This window comes from Ranitomeya variabilis, chromosome 4 (genome assembly GCF_051348905.1).
Source record: "Ranitomeya variabilis isolate aRanVar5 chromosome 4, aRanVar5.hap1, whole genome shotgun sequence".
In the NCBI taxonomy this organism is placed as follows: domain Eukaryota; kingdom Metazoa; phylum Chordata; class Amphibia; order Anura; family Dendrobatidae; genus Ranitomeya; species Ranitomeya variabilis.
The window spans coordinates 761,747,621-761,761,457 of NC_135235.1; the positions used below are offsets into that span (position 1 = coordinate 761,747,621).

The 13,837-nt window shown below is 44.1% G+C and overlaps 1 long non-coding RNA gene across 1 annotated transcript; it reads right to left on the reverse strand.

The window, feature by feature from the left end:
- Positions 1 to 778: 778 nt before the first annotated feature.
- Positions 779 to 9,454, reverse strand: LOC143766907 (uncharacterized). Its single transcript, XR_013213661.1, has 2 exons — positions 7,656 to 9,454; positions 779 to 5,328 (listed from the first exon to the last, which is right to left on the reverse strand). It is a non-coding gene; the product is annotated as an uncharacterized LOC143766907 (long non-coding RNA).
- Positions 9,455 to 13,837: the final 4,383 nt, after the last annotated feature.

Genomic DNA, 13,837 nt, shown 5'->3' on the forward strand with positions numbered 1-13,837 from the left:
TTTGATACTATATATTTTTTGCACTGGTGTCGCTTATAAACTTACGAAGTATATAGTTTGAGGTCTGGGGTCTGCCAATATGTGGCTAGTTTTCTGACTGTTTCAGATAACATGATACATGATTTTAGGGATTTCTTAATCTAACCTGCTTGAATATAGTTCAGTATTAAATAGTCTCCTGATGAATGAATCCAATAATGAATAATCATTTCTCTTAAAGGGAACCTGTCACCCCCCCCCCCCCCCCAGTCGTTTCAAACTAAAAGAGCCACCATGTGCAGCAGTAATGCTGCATTCTGACAAGGTGGCTCTTTTAGTTCTGGGTGCTGTAACTAGAGAAATAATCCTTTTTTTTAATTTGTCAGAAATACCTGGTCTTCAGAAGGCCGGCGTTTCCCCCCTGCTTTAGACGCCACACAGCTGTCACTCACATCTTCTTGGCACCGGGCGCCACCTCCTCTTAACCGCTGGTTTGAAAATAGCCGGTGCCTGCGCTCTTTTCTCCTGCCTGGTGCAGGCGCAGTGAGCGTTGCCCGTCTTTCCTCATATGCAGCCCAGCTGCCTGCGCGGCCACCCTGCCTGTGAATCCCAGCCCCGCAATGTCACAATGCACAAGGTGGCTCTTTTAGTTTGAAATGACTTGGGGGGGTGACAGGTTCCCTTTAAGTAGCGGTGTTGAGGGAGGATTTAAAGTGATCCTTCACGGTTAACCCAGTGATTTCCAAATTAATATATATGGTGTTGCCGGCAACTGAAAATGACCAGACGGAGACGTGTGTCTCTGTATGGGGGATCGAGCTGATCTCTGGCCCCCGTTTATTCTGCATGACTATATCACAGTCATAGAAATTACACTTCAACCAATCAGCATAAGAACACGCTCACGGTTCTTAGCCTATAAGAATACAGGAACAATCTGTGCGTCAAAGTTTTGTAGAACAATACACCCTCAGTCTCATGTTCTACCGAGGTTGCAACAATCAAGGTCTCATCAAAATCTCATAACAGCTGTAACCTTTAGCCTACTAACAAAATTTATATCAAAACAACAAAATGGAGTCGAAAAGCACAAAATGGAGATTCTTTCTTAATTTCTTCCTTCACATTCCCCCCTAGATAAATTTTGTTAATTAATGTCCAGCATCAGAGATACTATCCCAAGCTCTAAGCTCGAGGGGTACTGGTCTTCACATGGCTGGTGCCATGTTACCAGCCATGTCTGTTGCGGCGTACCCGTCCCCCCTGTATACTAGAATTTACGAATAACAATTATTGATAACAGTAGTGGGTATCCTTTGAAGACAGCCATGCGCTTGGCTTCAACATCTTCATCAGGTAACTTTGTGAAATCGGTGTAGAGAAGAGCAGAGGTGGCAACGCTTTTGGTTTCATCACTAGTTATCCTAGTGCAGAATTTCCTAATACACACAGAAATACACCAAAAAACAGGTTTTAGTATTACATACATAACAAGGATAAAGGTGAATACTGGCAGCCATTTTAAATACAGTAATATCTGCAAGCATAGGAAAAAGTTATTGTTTCACAGTATAAGAGTATAGCAGTACAAAAAGGTATAAAGATATATATATATATTTTCACCTTGACAATCCCCCCTAAATACTAAGTTTTTTTTCCCTAAAGAAAGATCCTTCGAGACTGTCCATGTGATGGGAAAAGGGGAGGTGGATTTCTTCATCCAGACACCTCAGAAACTCTCCCCTAACGAGAGGCCTCCAGGCAGCTGAACCCTTCACTAACCTCACATGGAGTTCTCCCACTGTCCCTAAACTAAATCTCTTAGCATCATCTGAGAATGAGGGGTTCTGTCTACTCTCTCTTGAGGGGGACATACTTAGGGATCTCCCCTGGATCAGTACCATCGTACTCTGGTGGGTCTACTTCTTAATTGTGGAAGGTGCCAATCGGAGTTGCTTTCACTAACTACCTAGGCCTGCCTAGGTGTACTTATACGTCCATCATATTGTCATTATTTGTTTGTAAAATGAGAAAGGTTGGTTCTCAGGGTCAGCCAATTGTTTTTGCATAGCTAGTCAGAGGGCCTCCAGGGATAATACTCCTGTATCTGTCTTACCCTACCTGATGTGGTTGGTTCTCTGGTGGTGGGGGCGACATGACATGCTGGTCTACAGCTCCTTTCCAAAAGGATTACTGTCAGCCTACTCCCAAAAGTTAGTGTCTCCAGTATCCACCAACCACAATCCTGTGTCAGCTTATGTCACTGCATGTGATCTTGTCTGGACAGGATTCAGTGTAATTCTCTTAGGTCGGGTCGCAGCACGAGTCATACGAGTGTTAGGGCCCAAATCCTCAACTATACCCTAAAAGGCATCACAGCTATAATTGACAAATCTTTGTTCACTGTAATATATATATATATATATTTGATCCATTCAACATTTTTATTAATCTGCACCTGTGGGATTATAGAAGCAAAGCCGGCATAAATCTGGTTCTGGGCTTTAAACTGGTCAGGCACTCCCCTTGGCACCCCAATGGCATCAATATATACTAGTGGATCTTCTCCATAACTCATGTGGAGCTGATTGAGACTTCTCCTCTTTCTGGTAGGTTCATCAGGTATCTTTGGATCCCAAAAATAAAATCTTTAACTGCATGGCTAGTTTAACAGGGGTGCATTGGCCTATCCAGGCATTAGGCAACCTAGGACGGAGCTTACCGTCTCCACATAACCAATAAATGTCGTACATATATTTTGTATGTTTGATTAGCAAATCAGTATCTAGAGAACTGCTCCCCTTGCAGAAACCTGTCTCGAAGATCCCTACTAGTGTACCTGTGGTGTCGTGGGAATTATAGCAGGTGTAATTGTCAGCTAATACGGTTACTTCTCCTGGGACCTTTAGTTTAGGTTCCTCATGAATTAGTGGGACGTAATCTGGGCAATCAGTGGACTTCAAACCTTTCAACAGATTCATGACACAGGCAGTGGTGTTGTCATCAGGAAAAAGCAATGCATGTGTGTATAGGTGTGTATTCGCAGCAGCACAAGCAATACATCCTACAGAGATATTCTGGACTCTTACATTGTATCTCACCCATTCTAACCATAGATTTTTCCTTGGGGCTGTTTGTGTTTCTATGGAGAAAACCTCTTGCCAACTGAGACCTGGAATGGGGATCACTTCATTGACTACATTTTGCAAACGCTCACCTGGGCCTAAATTCCCATGGTATCCACTACTAAATACATAATTATAATGCCTTCCCAGTACAAATGTCTGCAGGTCAGCAGATTGGGGGCTTTCGAGATTTAGGAGGAGGGGGTGACAACTTTTACCCCATTTACAGCCCCTAAGTGGTTGCAGAAGGGCTGTTAGATGCATTCTCTCACGGAGACTCCTACCCGTCCCATCCTTGGGAACATGGCTTCACTAGATTTATATCCCCAATCATCTCCCGTATTCCAGGCAGCATCTGACCAATAATAACGGTTATTGTTGTCATTTCTGGTAACACACATATAAAACTGGATGGTCCCCTCTACCACCCGTTCAGTGTCGAGGCACTTGATTACATCACAAAAATCAAATCGCCAGATATTTGCCGGGGCTGTCAGGTTTACCCAGAGAATAGTGGGACCAGAATTCTTATTTTTACAATAGGGGCCGAAAAGGTAGGGACGAGGATAGCCCTCAGTTCCAGGATCAAAAACAACAGCAACATTTCCCTTCAGTCACTTCTGTGACTAAACACTGGTTCGGTCTCTTTTACAATGTGAGGCGTGGATCCAGGTGCTCTTTCCTTCGAGTTTTACTGCAGTGGGGGTAACCAGGATCACCGTGTGGGGTCCTTCAAATCTCAGCTGGAGACAATCTCTGCGCACAAACTTTTTCACATACACCAGGTCTCCTGGCACAAAGGGATGGTGTCCAGGAACCTTGTCTGGGTCTGGAAGAGAACTGAAGACAGTTAAATGCACTTTGGCAAGGTGTCCATGTAAGGCCTGCACATAGCTAGTCAAGTCCTGGTACTTGAGCTGCAACTGTTGTGGAAAGAAACATTCAAGATTGGGGCCCCTGCCAAACAGAATCTCATACGGTGACAGTCCTGTCTTCCTGTTTGGGGTATATCTTACTAAAAACAAAGCTAGAGGAAGGCATTCTGTCCATGGTTTACCAGTCTCTGTCATTGCCTTCTGGATTTTAAGCTTAAGAGTTCCATTTAGTCTCTCCACTCTTCCACTACTCTGTGGATGGAGTATGCAATGCTTGACTTACCCCCAGTGCTGCCATTACCTCTGACATGATCTCTCCAGTAAAATGGGAACCCCGATCGCTTTCAATGACTTCAGGAATTCCATACCTGCATATGATCTCAGCCATCAGTTTCTTCACCGTTGTCTTAGCCATAGCTTTGGCAACTGGGTAGGCTTCTGGCCAACCTGAAAATAAATCAATGCAGACCAACACATACTCATACGTCCCTACCCTGGGTAACTGAATATAATCATTCTGCAGTCTCTGGAATGGGTTAAAGGGCCGGGGAGTGTGTTTGGATGGGGTTTTCACTGTCCTACTCTGATTATGTGTGGCACATATCATGCAGCTCTGTACCTGCCTTTCTGCGCAGGTGGAAAACCCGGGGGCAATCCATTGTTTCTGTAGGGTGTCACACATGGCCGTCTTCGAGTGGTGCACATTCCCGTGCAGAACCTGTGCCATCATTGGGTACAGTACCTGTGGTAGGCAGACCTTTTCACCCCTCCCCCATAGTCCAGTGACGGTATCAGAGCAAGCCCCTATCTTTTGCCACCTATTTTTCTCCTCCTTACTTGCCTGTTCTTGTAACCGGGCTAAGATGTCTTTCAACACAAGTGGGGATGGTGGGGTGTCTAGGTGATATACTTGAGAGGCTACAGGAGTGCTTGCTGCTTTCTTCGCAGCCTGGTCTGCCAGTGCGTTACCCTTTGTCCGTCCATCAGTGCCTTTGGTATGTGCCTTTACCTTTATGATGCCTGCCTGCTTGGGTGGAAAGCTGTATTGCATTCATAAGTTGCTGGACTGCCTCAGCACGTTTAAAGGGGTGGCCATTTGCTGTCAGGAAAGTCCTGGCTCTCCAGATAGGCCCATAACCGTGTGCAATGCCAAAAGCATACCTGGAATCAGTGTAGATATTTACAGTCTTACCTTCTGCTAGTTTGCACGCTTCTGTAAGCGCCTTGAGCTTCTGCTTCTTGTGCAGACATATGAGCTGGCATTGACTCTGCCTTGATTACCTCATGTTCTGAGACCACAGCATATCCGGTACAGAAGCGTCCTTGGTCATCTTGGTGACGGGATCCATCTACAAAAAGCTCAAAATCAGCATTAGAATAGGCACACTAGAGACCAGCCGTTTCCTGAGACATCAATTCTAGACAATCATGTGGTTTGGAAACCTGATCTTGTTCCTCTGGATCCATTCTAGAAAGAAAAAGTGTCCTTTAGTGTCCTTTTTCATGTCACCTACTCCTTATGTCACCTACTCCTCCCCCCTTTGGATCCATAGGAACTAGGAGAAGAGTAGCGGGGTTCAGGACAGCGCACCTTTTCAAAGTCACATTAGTAGGCATGAGAATAGCACACTGAAGTCGCAACTGTCTAGCCATGGACATGTGGCCAGGTTGTACTTGGTTAAGGATACTATATACATCGTGTGGGGTGGCCATAGACTCTCCTGGTTGCAAGGGGCCATAAGTGGCAAGGTAGGCCTGACACTCTTGGGCTATGACTGGCCCCCCTTTGGCATAACTGTCCACGTCAATTGTCATCCCTGATAAATGAATGCAAACAGAACTGGCAATCTGGGTGTAATGGAATGCTGAAGAAGACATTGGCAAGATCGATAACTATGAACCAAGCAGCATCCTGAGATATCTGGGACAAAAGAGTATGTGGCTTAGACACCACCGGAGTTTCTGGAACAGTAACTGCATTAAATGCCTGTAGATCTTGTACCAGCCGGTACACAGGGGGTTGGCTGGGTTGGGTCTTTTTCTTAACGGGAAACAAGGGTGTGTTACATTGGGAAACACAGGGTATCAGGGCACCATTATCGAATAACATTTGTATTTGCCCCTTGAGACACTGCTCCTGATCATATTTCAAAGGGTATTGATGGACTTTAGAAAAAGGGGCACCAGGTTTGAGAAACACTTTTACTGGTTCTACAGGCATTATTGGGGGAGAATCTGGGTCTATCAGGACCATCATCTTGGAATTGTATTCTGGAGCAGAACTGTAATAATAAATCTGCCCCCAGTAAATTTACCGAACATATAGAAGAGATTACGAACTGAGCAGTAACTTCAGGGAAAGGTCCCACAGGGATAGGTTTTATAAGAGTATATTTATTGGGTCTGTTATCTACTCTAATTAAAACAAGCTCTTGATCTGAGAATTGACATGGGGCTGGGGAGGGAGATTCCCAGACAGGGTTAAAAGGGATATTTTAGTATGAGACTGGATTTGTGTAAGAAGGGGAGGGCTGGAGCTGATAAGGAGCGCTGCTATCCATGCAGCTGTGAAAGGGGGGCTGTATTTGGAGCGGGGGAATTGCTGTCAGCGTTTAGCAAGGGAAAGGTGGGGGCTACAACTCCGGGTCTTCTTGAACAGACCTCTCTACACTGAGAATTAGTAACTCCGCATACATCACAGATCCACGCAGCCGGATCACAGAATGGAGGCGCACTAAGTTCTGACAACCCAACATATATATTGGTGCCTTAGGACTGAGGGGCACAACCAGATTTCACTTTCAATTTACAATATTTCACAGATCTACCAGCGCGTACAACACTAAAAAAAACACAGAGAGACTCAAGAGCGCAGCGACCTGCTGCTGCCCCTCTTTACCAGAAACACGGAGATAGGAGGAATCACAACATTCCTCAGCACAGAAAAAAACCATAACGCAGCTGTATAACTCCCCCCGCCCATCGGATATTCCAAAGACAAACACAGACACGGAAATACAGCAGTTCTCAGACTTAATTAATTTCTACAAAATCTTCATCGCACAATTCACATACCAGATTGAGAATATTTTCCCTGCATTCCTGACAGATTTCTTTTCCCTTCTTTGGGCTAACAATATCTAATTTTTATCACACAATTCAAAGTCTTCTTCTTCCACGGACTGATTCTCCTTTAGAGCGAAATACCCCTACTTAGTCGTGTATAGTTACCAGAGCGGCCGTTTATAGTCTATTCCACTGGGGTTTTTACCTGTCCCCCGCTGGGACAACCCAAAATCGCGGTACTCAGTGAAAGGAGGAGGGCGTCTTAGACTTAACCCTCCGGACACCCCTGGAAATACACATATATATCTATGTATTCCTGAGTTACGCATCCTACCCAATCTTCGATCACCTCACCGCTCCTGATTCTAACAGTGATCAGGAATTCAGGGTATTTTGACTGTAAAGAGAATTACATCACTGGTTAATCCGGGGTGTCCATCCCTTATGAGGTACGGTTCAAGCACTGGGCTTCCAACGGAACTACACCTCTATATGATTCCACCCTAGAATCATCCCACCTCCGGGAACAAACCTCAGATCCTCTTTGCAGCAACAAACACAGGAAAACCACACCAAACGGTCAGTCTGGACAGTATAACTGCCAACTTACCGTGGTTGTGGGGGATGATCAGTCCCAATTTTCCAGTGCCTGCGTCCGGTCCGAGGGTCCTTTGTCTTGTTGTCCTCCGGGGGGCAGAAGCGTTCCTGCTTGGATCCCGGGTTTCGGCACCAACTGTTGAGGGAGGATTTAAAGTGATCCTTCACGGTTAACCCAGTGATTTCCAAATTAATATATATGGTGTTGCCGGCAACTGAAAATGACCAGACGGAGACGTGTGTCTCTGTATGAGGGATCGAGCTGATCTCTGGCCCCCGTTTATTCTGCATGACTATATCACAGTCATAGAAATTACACTTCAACCAATCAGCATAAGAACACGCTCACGGTTCTTAGCCTATAAGAATACAGGAACAATCTGTGCGTCAAAGTTTTGTAGAACAATACACCCTCAGTCTCATGTTCTACCGAGGTTGCAACAATCAAGGTCTCATCAAAATCTCATAACAGCTGTAACCTTTAGCCTACTAACAAAATTTATATCAAAACAACAAAATGGAGTCGAAAAGCACAAAATGGAGATTCTTTCTTAATTTCTTCCTTCACAGCGGCTCACGTGACTGACAGCAGCAGGAATCCGGTGGCTGACACTGCGCACTACTGAAGAGCAATGAATACTCACCGCTGTGCTCTGCTTGTGACGTCCCTGCCATATGCTGCTTACAAGCATAAAGCAGCTGCTGGTATCGGAGCAGGACGCTGCGAGGGAGCGCCGGGTAGGTAAGTGTCATGTTTTGTTTTTTTCTTATGTTTTCTGATGGGGTCATGCAGACCAGGATCGGTGTGGGGGGCAGTTATAAGGATTGGGCCATGCATACCAGGAACTGGATGGGGTCCAATCATACAAGAATACTATGACGAGATGGGGCCCTGCATACTAGGATGAGATGGGGGCCCTGCATAGGGATGGGGCCATGCGTACTAGGATGAGATGGGGGCCCTGCATACTAGGATAGGGATGAGGGATCCATGCATACTAGGATAAGGACGAGGGCGATCATTCCTGCCAGAATATGGATGAGAGGGCCATGTGTATCAGGATGAGGGTGAGGGGGCCATATATACCAGGATAGGGGATATTAAGTACAGAGTTGACCACATTTTTTGCTTCTATTTTTTTTTTTGTATAATTTCCTACTCTAAAACATAGGTGCATCTTATAGTCCAAAAAATACGGTATATATATCTTTTTTTTCACAGCGAACTCATTGCTCATGTTTGGCCTCATTAAAATAAAAACACTCATACTCCGCTGGTGTGTCGGCTCCACTCCAGCGGTGTCGACTCACTGTCCCGGGGCTTACGTGAGGTTGTTACATCACACGAGCCCTGTACCCGATCAGCAGCAGCTTCACTAATCCTTCGGACGTATTGAACATGAACAGGAAGCCATTGCCGTGGCTGCTCTCTGCCTCATGATGCTTGATTTGTCCAAACGTGGAGACAGTGACGTCAGCGCTGATTGGACACAGGGCTCACATGACGTAAAAACCTCAGAAGAGACGCAAGCGCTAGCACCAATGAAACGGCAACACCATGGGAGGTTTGTATGAGGATTTTTATTTGAACAGGACCAAACATGAGGAATGAGAAGGCCTTGTTCAACTAGTTGACAACCTTTTTAAACATCAAAAATCCCACACAGGAAAAATCCATTATACCTAGATAGTGAGAAATGAATTACAGGAAAATCGTTTTTTGTTGACCTTCAAAAATAACTCAGACTGGGAGAACCTACAGTGCCTTGCGAAAATATTTGGCCCCCTTGAACTCTTCAACCTTTTCCCACATATTAGGCTTCAAACATAAAGATACTAAATGTAATTTTTTGGTGAAGAATCACCCTTGGGATGTTTAAAGTTTTGGAAATCATTTTGTATGCAAATCCGGCTTAAACCTTCTCCACAACAGTATCACAGACCTGCCTGTTGTGATCCTTGGTCTTCATGATGCTCTCGGTGCTTCAAACAGAACCCTGAGACTGTCACAGAGCAGGTGCATTTATACGGAGACTTGATTACACACAGGTGGATTATATTTATCATCATTAGGCATTTAGGACAACATTGGATCATTCAGAGATCCACAATGAACTACTGGAGTAAGTTTGCTGCTCTAAAAGTAAAGGGGCCAAAAAATATTGCACACCCCACTTTTCAGTTTTTAAATTTCTACCAAAATTTAAAATTACTAGTGATGAGCGAGTGTACTCCTTGCTCAATATTTCCCAAGCACGCTCGGGTGACCTCCGAGTATTTATGACTGCTCGGAAATTTAGTTTATCACAGCAGCTAAATGATTTACAGCTAATTGCCAGCTTGATTACATGTGGGGATTCCCTAGCAACCAGGCAACCCCCACAAGTACTCAACCTAGTTAATAGCTGTAAATCATTTAGCTGCCGCAATGAAAACTAAATCTCTGAGCAGTCATACATACTCGGAGGTCACCCAAGCGTGCTCGGGAAATCTCGAGCATCGAGTATACTCGCTCATCACTAAAAATAACCAATAAATTTTGTTCAACTTCACAATTGTATTCCAGTTGTTGTTGATTCTTCACCAAAAATTTACATTTGGTATCTTAATGTTTGAAGCATGATATGTGGGAAAAGGTTGAAAAGTTCCAGAAGGCCAAATACTTTCGCAAGGCACTGTAAATATATTATTGACAAATTGTACAAAAACATGATGCGCGTGGCGTTCTTTTAAGTTGAGAATATTATATGGGAGTTTTATAGGATAAACCAAATACCAACAGAAAATAAATGACCCAAAACAAACATCAGTTAAAATAACTCCTCTTCATTAGGTAAAGTATAAAAGAATTGCGCCATTTTCCGATACCTGTCGCATTTCCATTTTTCATGATCTTGGGTTGGGTGAGGGCTTATTTTTTGCGTGCCGAGCTGATATTTTTAATACCATTTTGGTGCAGATTCATTCTTTTGATCGCCCGTTATTGCATTTTAATGCAATGTGGCAGTGACCAAAAAAACCTAATTGTGGTGTTTTGTGTTGTGAATTCTGCTCTTGGGCTCCCTCCGGTGGTTGTAAGTGGTACTATTGTGAGTTCTGCTCTTGGGCTCCCTCCGGTGGTTATAAGTGGTACTATTGTGAGTTCTGCTCTTGGGCTCCCTCCGGTGGTTATAAGTGGTACTGCTGCTCCTTTGGATTTCAGCAGTCATCAGCTGCTTCCACTGATTGCCAATTCTGACTCGGCTGTTTGGTCTGGCTAGATCCTTTGGTTGGTGCCAGTTGTCCATTGTTCCGTGGTGGATTCACATCTCTTCCTGGATTCTCCTGCTACTCTGTCCAATTCATCAAAGATAAGTCCTGGTTTTGTTTTTGCAGTCCACATGCTGTGGACTTTATAGTTCAGTGCAGTTATATGTTTTTTCTTGTCCAGCTTTGTCTGTGTAAAGATTTATTCAGCCAAGCTGGAAGCTCTGGAGATGCAGATTTACCCTCCATACCTTTAGTTAGGTGTGGAGATTTTTGTAATTTCTGTGGTGGATATTTTCTAGTATTTTAATACTGACCGCACAGTACTCAGTCCTGTCCTTTCTATTTTAGCTAGATTGGCCTCCTTTGCTAAATCCTGGTTTCAGTCTGCATATGTTATTTTCCTCTCCTCTCACAGTCAATATTTGTGGGGGGCTGTCTATCCTTTGGGGATTTTCTCTGAGGCAAGATAGTTTTCCGTTTCTATCTTTAGGGGTATTTAGTTCTCCGGCTGTGTCGAGGTGTCTAGGCCGTGTTAGGTACATCCCACGGCTACTTCTAGTTGTGTTAAGTTCAGGGTCTGCGGTCAGTATAGGTACCACCTCCTCCAGAGCACGTCTCATGCTGCTCCTAAGCCGCCAGATCATAACAGTTTTGACTTTTTTTTTTCTCGCTACGCGATTGGGTTAGTTCTTTTATATTGATAGGTCAAGCAATTCTGAACGTTGCAATAACAAATATGTGGATGTTTGAATTTTTTTATTTTATTTTGAATGGGGCTAAAGGGGGTGATTTGAACTTTTATATTTTTTTTTATATTTTTAAAACCTTTTTTGTTTACTTTTGGCATTGTGAAGACATACAGCATTGTATCCTAATTAACCAGATGACTATTTTTAGCAAACGAAGAATACTAGAATGTTATCTGTATGTTGACTTGCAAATTAAGTGTTGATTTCTGGTTAGTCAAGAAAGCAGACTTTTGTTTGTGTACGCCGGCAATATTGACTTTTATTGTGGTTTATCCTTGATTACTAGTGATGTTTGCTGATATGCTAAGTATGTATTGTATTATTGAGCTAGCTTGTTGACTTCTAAACCAGAGAAGGAAAAACTATGCAAATAGTTTAAATAATCAAGTACTGCTACTTGATCTCGTCTCCATTCTTACCCTTTTATTTAAATACTGAATGAGAGACACTTGTTAAAAAAATAGGTCACATGCCTCTGTATAAAGAGACAGAGAGAGAAACAGCCAGAGAGATTCTGCCAAGACATCCATACATCTCAAAAGGACCAGAGACAGAACAACAGCCATTTTACATCATGGCTCCATTACGAGGGACACGGCTCTATCATTCTATAGGAAACAACCTAGGGGTTTTCAGCCTCGGTTGGAAGAATACAGATCTGCTCCATTAAGCATCGCTGAACCATGGATACGTTTGGAGAAGCCAGGTTGTGATCCTCAGATCAACTGGCCTTGTACCTTGTATGGACTCAATAGACTGTCATCTTCCTACACTTGTTGCTACCTCCTCTCTGTGTGTGCCACAGGTGGAGTAACCGACCCTGGATTTTGAAGCCAGGTTGTGTTCCTAGGATCAACTGGCCTTGTGTGGACTGGTATCTTCCTACACTTGTCGTTACCTCCTCTCTGTGTGTGTGCCACAGGTGAGGTAGCGTCCTTGGAAGATCTGTAGTCACAGCTGGTATTATCCAGGTGAGTCAGCGTAAGGGTGAGACTCTAATGTGCACCATCTTGGGTACTGTGCTGGGACTGTTCTATATGTTATCTGCCTGTTTTGTGGTTCAATAAAGCTATGCCACACTGTTTTACCCTCACCCTGTGTTGCCTGAATAGCGTTTTGCCCATGTTAAAAGGAGAGCAGGAGTTCGGCGAGATGGTCCATGGTCCCTGCGTTTTCGGCTAGTGGGTGGCGCTCATAGCAATCCGGCAGTGACAACCATAGACTTCAAGGGGAGACCTCTGGTTGTCATGCCAACCCATCAATGACCCGCGATCATGTGACTGGGTCACTAATGGGCGCTCTTGTTGACATGTACCAGAAAAGATGTGGCTCAGCACTACCCAGTGCCCACATCAGCCCACATCAAAGGAAAGTAGTCCAACATCGGCGTGCATTTCCACCTGATTTTGGAAAGGGGTTAGAGGGGATTGTTTTTACAGAGACATAAGTGGTAATCAATCATGTATACATACATATATGTATGTGTGTGTATGAAGCCACGCCCACTCCACATAGCCACACTCATTCCACACGCAAAACCCCGTATAACAAATATCTAATATATATAAATAATCTAATAAATATATACACTGCTCAAAAAAATAAAAGGAACACTAAAATCGCACATCCTAGATATCACTGACTGAAATATTCCAGTTGTAAATCTTTATTCATTATATAGTGGAATGAGTTGAGAACAGAAAAACCTAAAAATGATCAATGTAAATCACAACTAATATCCCATGGAGGTCTGGAGTTGGAATGATGCTCAAAATGAAAGTGGAAAATCAAATTGCAGGCTGATCCAACTTCAGTGGAAATGCCTCAAGACAAAGAAATGATGCTCAGTAGTGTGTGTGGCCTCCACGTGCCTGTGTGACCTCGATACAATGCCTGGGCATGCTCTTGATGAGGCGGCGGATGGTCTCCAGACGGATCTCCTCCAAGACCTTTACTAAATTATCCACCAATTCCTGGACAGTCTGTGGTGCAACGTGACATTGGTGGATGGAGCAAGATATGATGTCCCAGATGTGCACAATCGGATTCAGGTCTGGGGAATGGACGAGCCAGTCCATAGCTTCAATGCCTTCATCTTACAGGAACTGCTGACACACTCCAGCCACGTGAGGTCTGGCATTGTCCTGCATTAGGCGGAACCCACGGCCAACCGCACCATCATACGGTCTCAAAAGGG